Source organism: Idiotropiscis lumnitzeri, chromosome 5 (assembly GCF_059441095.1).
Source record: "Idiotropiscis lumnitzeri isolate Australia: NSW breed Sydney's pygmy pipehorse chromosome 5, RoL_Ilum_1.0, whole genome shotgun sequence".
In the NCBI taxonomy this organism is placed as follows: domain Eukaryota; kingdom Metazoa; phylum Chordata; class Actinopteri; order Syngnathiformes; family Syngnathidae; genus Idiotropiscis; species Idiotropiscis lumnitzeri.
Window position 1 is genome coordinate 18,802,561 of NC_142395.1, and position 12,627 is coordinate 18,815,187.

Here is a 12,627-nt window from a genome sequence, read left to right on the forward strand (position 1 = left end):
TGTGCCGTCACTCACAGTCCTGGCAGCCCATAGACAGACGAAGAGAGAAGTGGGGCAGCTGTTGGTGGTGTAGACACGAGCAGTGTTTTTAACTAAGTCCGGAAAACTTGTTTTTGCACCACAATACGAGGGTGTTTGATGAAAAAATAATGCAGTCTGGGGCTGTATAACTCATTATTAGTGACTACATACTCTGCCGGCATTTTATTATACATTGTAAAGAAATTACCATTAGGAGAACAATTCTGTTTGTGAAAAAAATAATTAAAATATAATTTGGACTATGCTGATTTATTTATTTATTTATATTATTCCTCGAGTCCAAGGAGATCCCTTCGCTGTTGACTCATTTTCTGCCATGACTGAAGATTAATGTTAAAATACCTTTGGCCGGTTCCCTTGTTCCAGGAAGCCACTGACATTTAAAGGGCAAAAACACAACAAAAATGCTTCTGAGGGAGCCAGGAAAAGTGTTTTGGGCATTTTTGAATGGTTTGTGAGGGAGTGTGTGAAGTCTAAGTATTCTTGTGTTCAAACACTCTTCAAGGTCCTCTGAACAGGTCTGCTCAATAGGTCAATTGTTGTTATTGATCTTTGGAGAGTAAACGTTTTGGGAGAGCAGTGCCTTGTCTTTCAACAGAAATAAACAGAAGTTTTCATGTAGAACATCAACTCGTGTCTTAATAAATCCCCTCTGAACAGTTTTAATCGTGAGGTATGCCTGGCAGGGAGGCATTGCATCTACTCAAAAGAAAATTGACCACCCATTTGAAACTCAGGAGACCACACTAATGCACTAAAAGAAATAGATGTCATGAATTTACAATGCCGCTTGATGAAAATAAGTAAATTGAAAAAAATAATTGAGCTAATTAAATGTGTTAGCAGACCAACGGTGGTTATGCATGACTTCATTTTAGTTATGATGGGGTGATTTTAACTCCACCTGTCTCTGTCATTTTAGGAGCATGCAGTTGGCAAGAGTCACCTTTATGTTTCCGTTTCTTCTCCCCACACTCGCGCATACACACACACGCATCCTCAACAGGCTCACAACACAACGTGTGCGTGTGCGCAGATCTAGCCAGCAAAGCACAAAAAGCCTTCTCCTCCTCGACACCTGAGATGAAGCTCTGTTGCCCACTATTGGCAAGAGCTCACGTCAACTAATTTGCTTTGGCACGCTACTCTAACATCTTTGACGGCGTCTTCGGCCCGTCAAGAGAAAGCAACTGTATAATAATCACACGAGACACGGCGAGTACTTGTTAACACTCTGTTTAGTCATTCCCCGGAAGTCCCTTCCACACCACACTTCAATACAAAGCATTATGGGACATGTAGTCCTAAATACCTATTAGAATAGAATAGAATAGAAATCCCTTTACTACAGCAACATAAAAATGACGACAAAGACAAAAAGAAGTGAGGTCGGATACAACAAACTTTATTTTGACGAACATGAATGAGTTCAAACACACAAAACGGATGGGAGAGTCTTACCCCAAAAAAGTGGGGTTAACACTTCACACCAATCCAAATTGAAGCCTGGATCCAGTACTGTCTTAGCCTAAGTTAAGATAAGCCTTTTAACAAACTATATCAAAAAACAAATAAATGGGGCTACTGGAACGTACCAGCCCAAACTAATACAATAAACTCAATAAGTAAAGCTTCAGCATGCTGGGAAGCTGTGGAGAAAAAACAGACAAAGGTCAACCAATAATTGGCCTTGCCACCAACTACATGTCATGTGCTGTGTGTCTGTAAAAATGAAAAGCACTCGCTCCACTACCTCCACGCACCTTTATATCTTCTCCACCTGAGTGCTAATTGCTCTCAGGCGGTGCATCAGGTCGGTAGGAGAAAGGGAGCTCCTCGTGGAGGCCAGAGGAAATGCAGGTAGACCACAGGTAACAACCACACGAGAGTAAACAAAATAAATATTCCTCTGTCAGTTTCAATCAATTCTGTCTATTACATTCTTGGTAAAGGGGGCATTTTAAATGAAGCAATTGGAATGGATTGCCAAGTTGTCGTGATTCTTTAGCATTTAAAGAAAACAAAGACAATTACAACTTTCTATATTTAGTCATCACAGAGGCACATGAGTACCCCCACCAAGGTAAATGTTTTTTGTTGTTGTTGTTGCTGTAAGCACAAAGTAGAATTTCCTCACTTTTACTCCTAAATGCTAAATAAATTTTCTTAATTTCTATTCTATTCTATTCTATTCTAATGTGTGTATCCCAATTCCCTACCAAGTGTGCCGGTATGATTTTGAGGTGACAAAAAAAAACTCAATCATATTGGAAGATTGCGCTCTTGCTTCTCACTGCCTCTTTAAATAAGTTATTGTGGTTTAAGAGGATAGCGGGTAACTGTGGCTGTTGGCCAGGAGGAGCAAAACTCCTTTCCTGACAGTATCTGTATATCATCAGGGACGTGCAGATGTGCTTGGTTCCCATTCATGCGGTCATTCATGAGCCCATTATACACGCAGCTGAGTTACTGTATCTAAATAATGCATCTTTATGGACATTAAGGGACTCAGAGGGGATATTTGGCAGTGCAATCAACAGCACTTCTCGGTTTCTCATACTTAGAACTTACTTAAAAAAAATAAAAATAAAAAATAAAATATTTTTTTAAATGTCATCCATCTGGAGTCCTACCAGTGAGAAGAAATGATAAAAAAAAATACCCAAATGGGAAAGGGTGGTCCATTAATTGCATGTCTCACAGAGATGATTCATACTGACTAGTAAATGCAGAATGAGCCCTTTGACTTGGATTAAATTACAATTACTGATACTTAAGGATACAAAATGCAAATGCAGTTGTTATTTCACCAAAATGGCACAAATTGTGTGCATTAAAAATATGTTTGGAACCTCGTAACGAATTCTAACTACCAAGCAGGTCGTCACAGTATTCAAAGAAAAAAAAGTACATGGCAAACCGCTGCTATTGTTCGCATTGTAAATTTAAATATAAAATTTAATATAAAAAAATGATCGTCTCCCATAGACTCCAAAAACTGAAATTACGGAGCTTTAATAATTGAAATGATAGTTGATAATTATTTCAATCACGCCTGAAAGGAAACCAAAATCATCTATGAATTACGTCCAACTGTTTTCCGCCTGCAGAGGGCAGTGTTCAACCATAAAAAGCGAGGACACTCGCGTGGAAAGACAGACTGAAGAAAGCACATTTCGGTCTGTATTCTAGAAGATAACAAAGAGGTGTAAAGCTACAAAAAAGCTACTTACCGCTATTTTTTGGCCACAGAAACATCTATCGCTGCAATTAAAAACCTTTGTTTTTTCATTGTTTTCATACCAAGCAGACATGTATTTGCATTCAATTTCTTAATACGACTTCGTTGTCTTGATCTGTTGCATACAAAAACTGGAGTAAGAAATGCACCGAACAAGCACAACGGTGCTAGTAGTGTCGAGAGTGTAGAGAAAAGAGAGGGTGGGTGGTGGAAGAGTTTCTGGTGCAGTGCCTTCACCCCGGTCGGCCTCCACCAGGGTGGGTTGCCAATTAGAGCCAACAAATATGACACACTTGACTCTCCCGCTTGAACCATGGCTGGAGATAATAGGCCTCTTCCTGCACCACGATCGATGACATTGTGTCCCAGGGTGCAAGTCTGCCTCCGTGCACACGCACAAGAAAAAAAAAAAAACTCTGCGAGCCCACACTCTTTCCCTTCACTCTTCCCTTATCTGTCAGAGAGTAAAATGCCAGCTTTCTGTTTCTTTCACAGAAATACACAAGCACGAGACACACTCTCAAAAATGCCTTTCTGCCCTCTTTCCATTCTCAATTTTCAACCGATGATTTTCAACAACAGAAAAAAGAGCTGTAATCCAAATTAAGATAAAAAAAAAAAAAGAGTAATGCGAGAAGGCAAATGCATAGAAGCCATATCACTAATCCGTCATCTGAGTGTGTTTTGCGCCTTCCAAACACCACGGGGGACGCCTGGCAGTGTGAGGACACCTGAGTCATGGGGATTACACATATTACAGTAATGGATATCTTCTCTGCTTGGGCAAAAGTCGGAACATTAGCGACTCGTCGCCATTGTCCCTGACTTGCATGGTGATATGGTTGTTACACTTATGGCTGGGGTCGTTGCGGCTTAAGAGGAACATACAAGTCAAAATTGAAAGGCTCTGTGTGATGAAAACCCACCCATGAAATTTCATAGCCTTCATCCCTGAGCTCTTAAGAGTGTTTCAGTGGGTCCATCAGGAGGAGAACAGGGAGAATAATATTAGAAAAGAATTTGTATGGCTTTTGGGGTAGATGGTATTGGGGGTGGGTGTAATAGAGGAGAGGGCTGGTTTGCAGCAAAGGGGAGGAGGGGGTGTTTTTCAGAGAAGAGTTGACAGTTGTATGCATGTGTGAGGCTAATTTGCCTCCATCAGCTGTCACAATCGGAGATGTCAGGGCTAGTTTGGCTCTTGGTCTTTCTCGCTCTCTCTCTTGCCTCCTCTTTGCTGGCAATGTCATGTTGTCAGCCCACATATGCTTGTCTGTGTTATGGGAGGGAGGGATGGAGGGAGTTTTGGATGGGGGAGGCTCCATCTTTTTCCTGTCGCGCTCGACACTTGTCTTCTTGTTTCTGCGCCGCTAACAGTGGTCGCTTTTAACCCCATCAACTGTCTCTGTTAGGCCTCTGCTGCTCATCCCTCTATATTCATGATAACGTCCTACAATGGATTCAAACGTGTAGAGAGCACAAATATAAATACAATTCTCAGACAGTGTTTTCTTTTCTTGCATCTAATGTTACAAAACATGCAAAAATATGTTCTCAAACTAACTATCATATAATGTATTATTTTAGGCCGCAGGCTCATGCTGATGTCTCACTTATTACACTTAACCACAAGATAAATGACAAAAGTAAGGATGGGCAACTTAAATGTTGGTTTGGGCCACACATTTCCTAAAGACATCGCTGAGTTCTATTTTAAATATGGACAAAATACAAGCATCGTACATTTGTCAATAAATGCATAAAGGATCCAACAACAAAAGGTTTGAAGCAAACAACAACATAATGTGAAAGCAATTCCAGTGCAAAGGGCTCGCTTGCATAAACATTACCATTCAAGGATGGCACAAATGTGTTGAACAACCCAAAACATAAAGTGCAAGAACTCATTTTGTGCATTTTTTCATGCACAAAAAAAGTAAACATTTTTTTAAATTATTGAGTTATTATATTTCTCCTGCATATTATTCCAAATCTGGTCTATTAATATTGTCTGTCGTCTAGTTTCGATATTACATATATTTAAAACTACAGTCAGTTCCACACCTGTTGATGTTATATAATATTTTTCATATTTTGCATTTAAGTTTATATCTCTGTATTATAATCCATATTTACATTTTTCCCTATCCCCTATTTGTGGAAAATCTATATGAATATTTTCAGCGTCTTGAAGAATTCTTTGGGTTTGGAAAAAACAAAACAAAACAAACAAACAAACAAAAGAAAAAGTTCTGTGGGACTTTCTTTTTTTTTTTTTTTTCAAAAATTAATCAAGGGGCCAATTAGAGTGTGTTCTCTGGTCACATGTAGCCCATGGGCCACCACAGGGTAATTTTATCACAGCCTTTACGTCACACATCGGCATTTCTGTATATATGAGCCAACTACCGGCAACCCCGTTTATTAAGTGTATATTAATATGAAATGGTGACTTACCGCCGTGGCACCAGAGAATCCTTCTGCAAAGAAGCATCACATGAATCAATTTTAAAAGGCAACTTAACCCAGCAAGACCTTACGATTTTCATTTGTCCACAAAAAAGCACACAAAGTGAAAAAAAAAAAAGAAAAAAAGAACTTGACCATATTTGGACTTACGAGGGTTCTTCCGGACCGTGTCCACCTGCAACTAATGCCTTGCGTTGTCTGGTAACCAGTCCAGTGTGATAAGTAATTAATTAAGTAATTATTTTTATCATAATTTATATCAAGCATTTATTTACATTGCGTTCAAGTTGGCATGACAAATGGATGGATGCAAGAAATGCAAACAATTTTCAATGGGTGGCTGTTTTCCTCAAAAGTGAAAAAAAAAACCATTTTCTTCTAAATTCCCAGAAAAGTGATGCACTTTCCCCCGGTACAAGCATGAGTCACATTCAAAAAGCCATAAACGTGTGCCTCACCACACCATTAAAACCTCGGCTTTGACAAAACCATAAACAAGCAGAGAGAATACACGTACCGTCTATATAGTCACTCTTTTTCTGTCCCACACACACAGGCAGGCCCACGCGCACGCACGCACGCACACACGCACACTCACACCCCTCATGGCTCAGAGTGCTCTTGCCTCAAGTGCTCCCTTGCTGAAGCCTCCACAGCAGGCAGGCACGGAGACAGTCTGAGTGCTTTGCTGTATCACACACAGTCATCACTGTCAGAGCCATTGATTTGTCAACAACATAGTGATACACTGTCGATGGATAATAGCTCATCTTGTGTACAGTTGCTGCATGTGGTGGGCAGCCAAAAAGCATCTGTTGTTGTTTTTTTCCCCCTTTTTCTTTTGCTTTCCTCTACCTTCCAAACCATCATCTAAACACCCCTATCACACACACACACACACACATCCCTGCAGTTTGAAAACAATAAAAGAAAAGCAATGTGTCTTGTTCTGCTACTAAATAGCTGTCTGCTTTGTGTCTCTGCAGGTAGCTGCACATCAGTGACTCATCCATCTATCACGCACAGCATGGCCAGCAAACATCCTTCCTATACGGATGAGAAATACTCCAGCTTCAGAAAAGGCCAGACCGAGAGATGGATGGATATGAAGGGAAAGAGACTGCTAAAGGTTTTGAAATAGAGAGATGGGGAGAGAAGCAGAACTGCATGAAATTGAGGAGGAAATAAAGTCAGGACTTTGTAAAAGGATGCAGAAAATAGATTAAAAAAATAAATACACCCGAGTGAGTCGTACATATATTCCGCTACAGCTCCACTATTTGACGAACAACTCCTATTCGCCCCCCTTATCTGAGTTGTGGCTGCATGAAGGAGCTATCTGCTGTATGACTGGCAGACTACTGCCTGCCGCCTCTGATAGCATTCCACTTTGCGTTGGTAAATAGCAACTTAACTGAATTGAGACAATTTAAACAGACTAAAATTAAGAAGATTAAAGCTGGTCAAACACTGGCTGTGCACTGCGATGCGTGATTGCAATAGTTCTGCGCTGCTGCAAGAATCAGAGAAACACTCAGCCTTGTGCACATCGCAAATGGACATTTGCACAAAGCCCAAGAGTAAGAAAAGCAGAGGACACTGCAAAAGGCATACGGAAAATGAGAGGACAGTTAGAGGCGGCCTTTTGTTATTCTCTCGCTACCGTGCCCTCTGACCTACAAAAGAACCGTCTGCAAAATGTCGCACAAAACCAGGCGCGCGGCTACAAATGGCACGAGACAGACAAGCAGGATGGACCCGAGGACACGTTTCCGCATGGACGCCCTCGTGTGTGGAGCCAGTCCGGCCCCGTTCTGCCCACCGGCCCTCCCAGACAGGCCACTCGAGTGAGTGACCCACCCTGACTCTAACGCTGTGTGGCAGGGGGACCTCGAGACAGATGTTCCCTGCCACTGGCGTGGTGCTGAGGAGAAGACGCTCTCACTATGTGTCGGTGTGAAGCAAGGGGACACAAAGAGAGAAATGGAGTACTTGAATGTAGGGCGGGCTAATTAATTGAAAATGTAATTGTGATTTTCAATTTGACTCCTTTCGATCATGCAGACATCATAATGGAACAAAAACTATTACGGAGCCAAATGGCGCTCTGTTTGCAAGTTTCCGACGTTGTGAACACCCTTTATGCACTGTGTTTCTTGCACAACAAGTGCGACATATGCATGTAATTCTGCCATCCTCGAGGCTGCTTTAAACTGTTTAATGACACCTCAGTTGGATTCTGCTGTGAACTACTTAACATGATAAAAAAAATAAAAAAAATAAAACACATTTTAAATTTAAAACAGGTCAAACTTCATTTAAGAAAGATCCCCAGTGCTAATGCTAAAGTCAATGTAAAATCACATTGACATGCTAATGGCTAATTAGCTCCAGTGGGGTACAGACCCCCTACTAAGGATTGGTTCCTTTCACTTTTGAACCGTTTTGGTTCCAGTTCTCCGAACCTCGGACGGGAGACCAGTACTTAACTAATTTGTGCTGTTGTTTTTTTGATAGTAAAGGAGAAAGAAATGTCCATTGCAAGCAGGTTGGTTGCAGCCGCTTGCTGCAACATGTTAACTGCGCAACATTAATTGATTTAAAAAAAATAAATAAATAAAAATCCCACTCCTGTACTGATCAGTCCGCGTCTGATACTGTTGACTGCTCGAGGAACACATACAGAGGGTCAATACTTGAAAGGCATTCTTCCGAGAAGAAACATGTTCTGTGAATAAAGCTCTATTACAAATTTCTTATTAATGAAAAATGTATATTTATCTATGCATGTCACTGCAGTGCCACAAAGAGGGCACCACACAAAAAGCCGGAACACCCGGAATTAATTTTTTTTTATTGCTATTATTTTAGCTTATTATTATTTTACTTACTGGCTGACGACCAGTCCAGGTTATAGACCGTCTTTTGTCCAAAGAGTCGGCCTACAGGATAAGCAGTGTTGAAGATGACACAGATTATTTTACTTTATTCTTTGAAGTTACATTTAAAGTTAAGTTTTAAATGATTTAAGGAATTTCTATTGCCCTACCAATACATATTTTTACATGACATGGCACAAAATACAATACCCGAGTTCCCAGGTTATCCAAGGAAGTCCCAAGACTTGGGAAAATAAAAATAGAACAACAAAATAAGTAAAAACAAATACACTAATACAGTTTGAATGTGTGCAAAGTTGCGATGTAGCAAAGGTGTGACAGAAGCAGAATGAAAACATGAATGGCATATGATTTGAATATTCAGGTCATTTTGTACATGACAAAAAAACTTGTTCCGTGTGCAGGGATAAATAAGCATGGGGTGGGGATGGTAGTTTTGTGTATTTGTGTTTGGGTAGTAAAAAATACAACATTTTGAAATCAATGAATCACTTTTAACGTACGAATCGTTGTTTCAATATCAATCACAATAAACATGATTATCATTTTCGCCATAATCGCCCAGCCCTACTTGAGTGGTTACGTTGAGAAGAAGAACAATGGCATGGCGTTGCTGTAAATGGAGAAATAAATCAGCAAAGAGCCATCGGTGGTGATTTCTACTTCAGTGCCATTAGGAATCCAGTCAGGCGGCGGCTGGTCAAGTCAGCAGATTGACAGCAGAAGGAAGAGGAGGATTTTTAATTTTCACCCCTGTATCAATGTTTTACCTCCCCTCCTTTTTAATGACCATGCTCATTCTGCCATGCTTGTAACCTCCAACCTCGAGAGTCAACCCACTGGCCTTGCATGCATTGAAGTCATGTCATGAGACAGTAATGAGTAAATGTCTTGAATATGAATATTAGTAATATTCCCATTTTTGAATGGTTGTTGTTTGTCTAAGTGTGTCCAGTGATTGGCTGACATCCAGTCCAGGGAATACCCGCCCTCTTGCCCAAAGTCATCTGAGCGTGACTCCAATGCTCCCACCACCCTAATGAGGACAAGCGAGACAGATACTTCGGCGTGCTTCGATTCTACATTTAGAGTGTTTACATAACTTTTACATACAAAAAAATTAAGTTGTTGAAATCCAGTAAAAAGTGAATTAGTTGTACGTGAGTGTGATGCAAGGTTATTCTTAGTAAACAGAAACCAATGAAATAACTAAAACTACAAGAGGAAACCATTTTCGTTAGCATAAAAATAAAACGAAAAAGCAAACTGAAACTTAATTTTGTGTTTTTAAAACTAAATAACTAGAAAAAACGCCCTTCGTTATCATATTTGTCATTTAATATCATACATACACTTTCCTTTGAAATGTATTTCTGTATTGCAAAAACGTCCATATAGAAGAGAGGTCAATCACTCGTTGAGAATTACATTTTACTTTATTACATAATAATTAACGACTTTTTTTTTAGCTTGTATGCAACACTCAAAAAAGTGAACTAAACTTTGTCAAAACTAAACTCATTAAAAAACAAAAACTAATACCAAAACTAATAAAAATTAAACTAATTCAAAGTATTTTCAAAAAAGTAAAAACTAATTAAAAACTGACAAACTTGCTGAAAAAGCTGATTAAACGTAAGTATTAAAAAAAAATTAAAAAAGACAAACAAATGTCAAAACGGGATAAAAAAATAAATGAATAATGAAAAATGCTCATATAACCCTGGTGTGTTGTTGCAGCGGCAACTGCGCACAAATGAATGTGCTAAAATCACCTAACAGGGTCTTGTAGTGTTCATGCAGTCGTATAAAAAGACCAAAGTGTGAGCACTCCGTGCAGGGTAATGCTGCACATTTCTCCTCTCAGCTGCCATTTTAATGAGCAGTCAAAATGGCCGCACTTGAATAATTAATATGCGGGTCCATTAACAAGGCATTAGAATGCATTCTATTTCCTATTGATTTTTTTTCTTCCTATCCCTTTTTCTTTTTTCCTCAGTTGAAAACTTTTACTCCGCCCGTAGACCACTGTGCGTCCAGCGCTGAGAGTGAAATATGGCTGCTGCTGTTTAAATGTCAGCTTTGTAATTACACATGGAGGCACGAGCCGGGCAATCCCCCGGCCCGAAGGCCTCTGATTTATGGTCAGCCACCGATGGCAACAGCACAGACACGTACAAACAAATGCATTCACACATCAAAACGACTTCACCCAATGCGCACACACACACGCTATACTCCTGTTTATTGACTGCATGAGCGTTAGCAGAGTAACAATAAACACAGCAGCAAAACATCCTTGTGTTGTTTTTAGAACACAAGACATAGTCAGATGTTATGAGAATGAAGATGGTGACGCTTTTCAGGAAAAATATATAAACACATACATGAATATGTTATGTCGTCGTGATCGACAATAATAATTAAAAAGGCTAATTCTATCAACGCAGTTTGTAGCTCTGAGCAAGAGTTCCGTTTGATGCATTAGATTATCAACCATGTATGTAAAAAAAAAAACATTGATAATATGCATCTATTGGGAAAGAATAATTACAGTGAGGAATTAAAAAAAATAAATAAATAAATGAAATAACCTAACAAATCCTGAAGCATTCTTAGCGCACTGTCTTGCAACATACCCATTCGCCAAATAGTGCAGGGGAAAAGAAACTCTCAAAGGTCTTTATTTCCCAAAATCCAATGCACTCCTACCAAATATCCAGAATTGCAAAATCAAAAGCAAAGGAGAACATTAGCGTGCACAAAGAGACCACATCAGTCGTGAGAACCAGCTGGACACAGGGAGGTGGGAAGACCTGATTGGCTTCTACAGTGCAAGGAATACAGCAGACACGCACGGGGAGATAAAGAAATAAAGAGTAAGGGAAAAAAAATTGCAATAATGTATATGTTTTCTATATATTTATCAGTGTTATTAAGAATGCATTTAAAACTTTTGCAGTGGGAAATCATTTTTATTTACACCCAACAATTACGCCCACTTGCTTTTATAGAGAAAGCATACCTGCAATAAAACAACACAAGTTCCAAGATCTAGAAAGTCCAGTTCACTTGAAGTGTCAGCTTCACAAAAACGTATCTGAATACTAACAAACAGTCATGCTAAGCTATCAAGGTAGCAACTGTCGTATAACAACAAATGGTCAGAATAGGCCTCGCAAATGTAAGTATTTGACTTCTGACAATTAAAATGTACAAAAAGCACAAGTTTTACTACGTTGCTCCAAACCTGCGTGTGTGTGTGTGTGTGCGTGTGTGTGACAATTTTGTGGCCCTTTTTGTTCAGTGTTCTAACTCATTGCAATGGCACGTGTAACACTGTGGTTCAATACAACACACACACACACACACACACAACACGCACGCACACACACCCCCACACACGCAGTCCATCAGCCAGATTGTAGGCACAGATACCTGCTGGGAAAAGCAATCTATATGTGGACGAATGGAGGAGGAGAGGCAAGGCTCAGATCAATGGGCAGATATTGATACACGCAGCCACGCGAGGAGAGTACAGTCCTTCTCCAGTCATTCTGCCTCTAAGTGAAAAGATTAGGAATCTCGATGAGATGCTGAGTAAGATATATTTGCGCGTGCAGGGGGGGGGGGGGGGGGGGGCTGATGTGAGAGTCTGCAAGACACATACTAGATAAGGTCGGATAAAAAGAAGAAGGCGGAGGCTCGTTGTTGAAATGGACTCCCCGCCGTCGAGCTCCGTGTTGTTGTGAGCGCTGAGCGTCAATAATAAATGCCTCCATTACACTTGAGCGAGGCGACTTGGCGACCCCTGCCGACTCCCCCTCATCTACCGTCAATTACGCCGAGTCAAACACAAAAGACTTGCGTGAAAACACGCATGCTGCCGCACAGTCCGTTCGGAGAAATTTGGGGTGTCAGATTTGGATACCATGAGAACGGCTCAGTTTGCTTTTGTGAGCTACTAGCCTCTCGTCC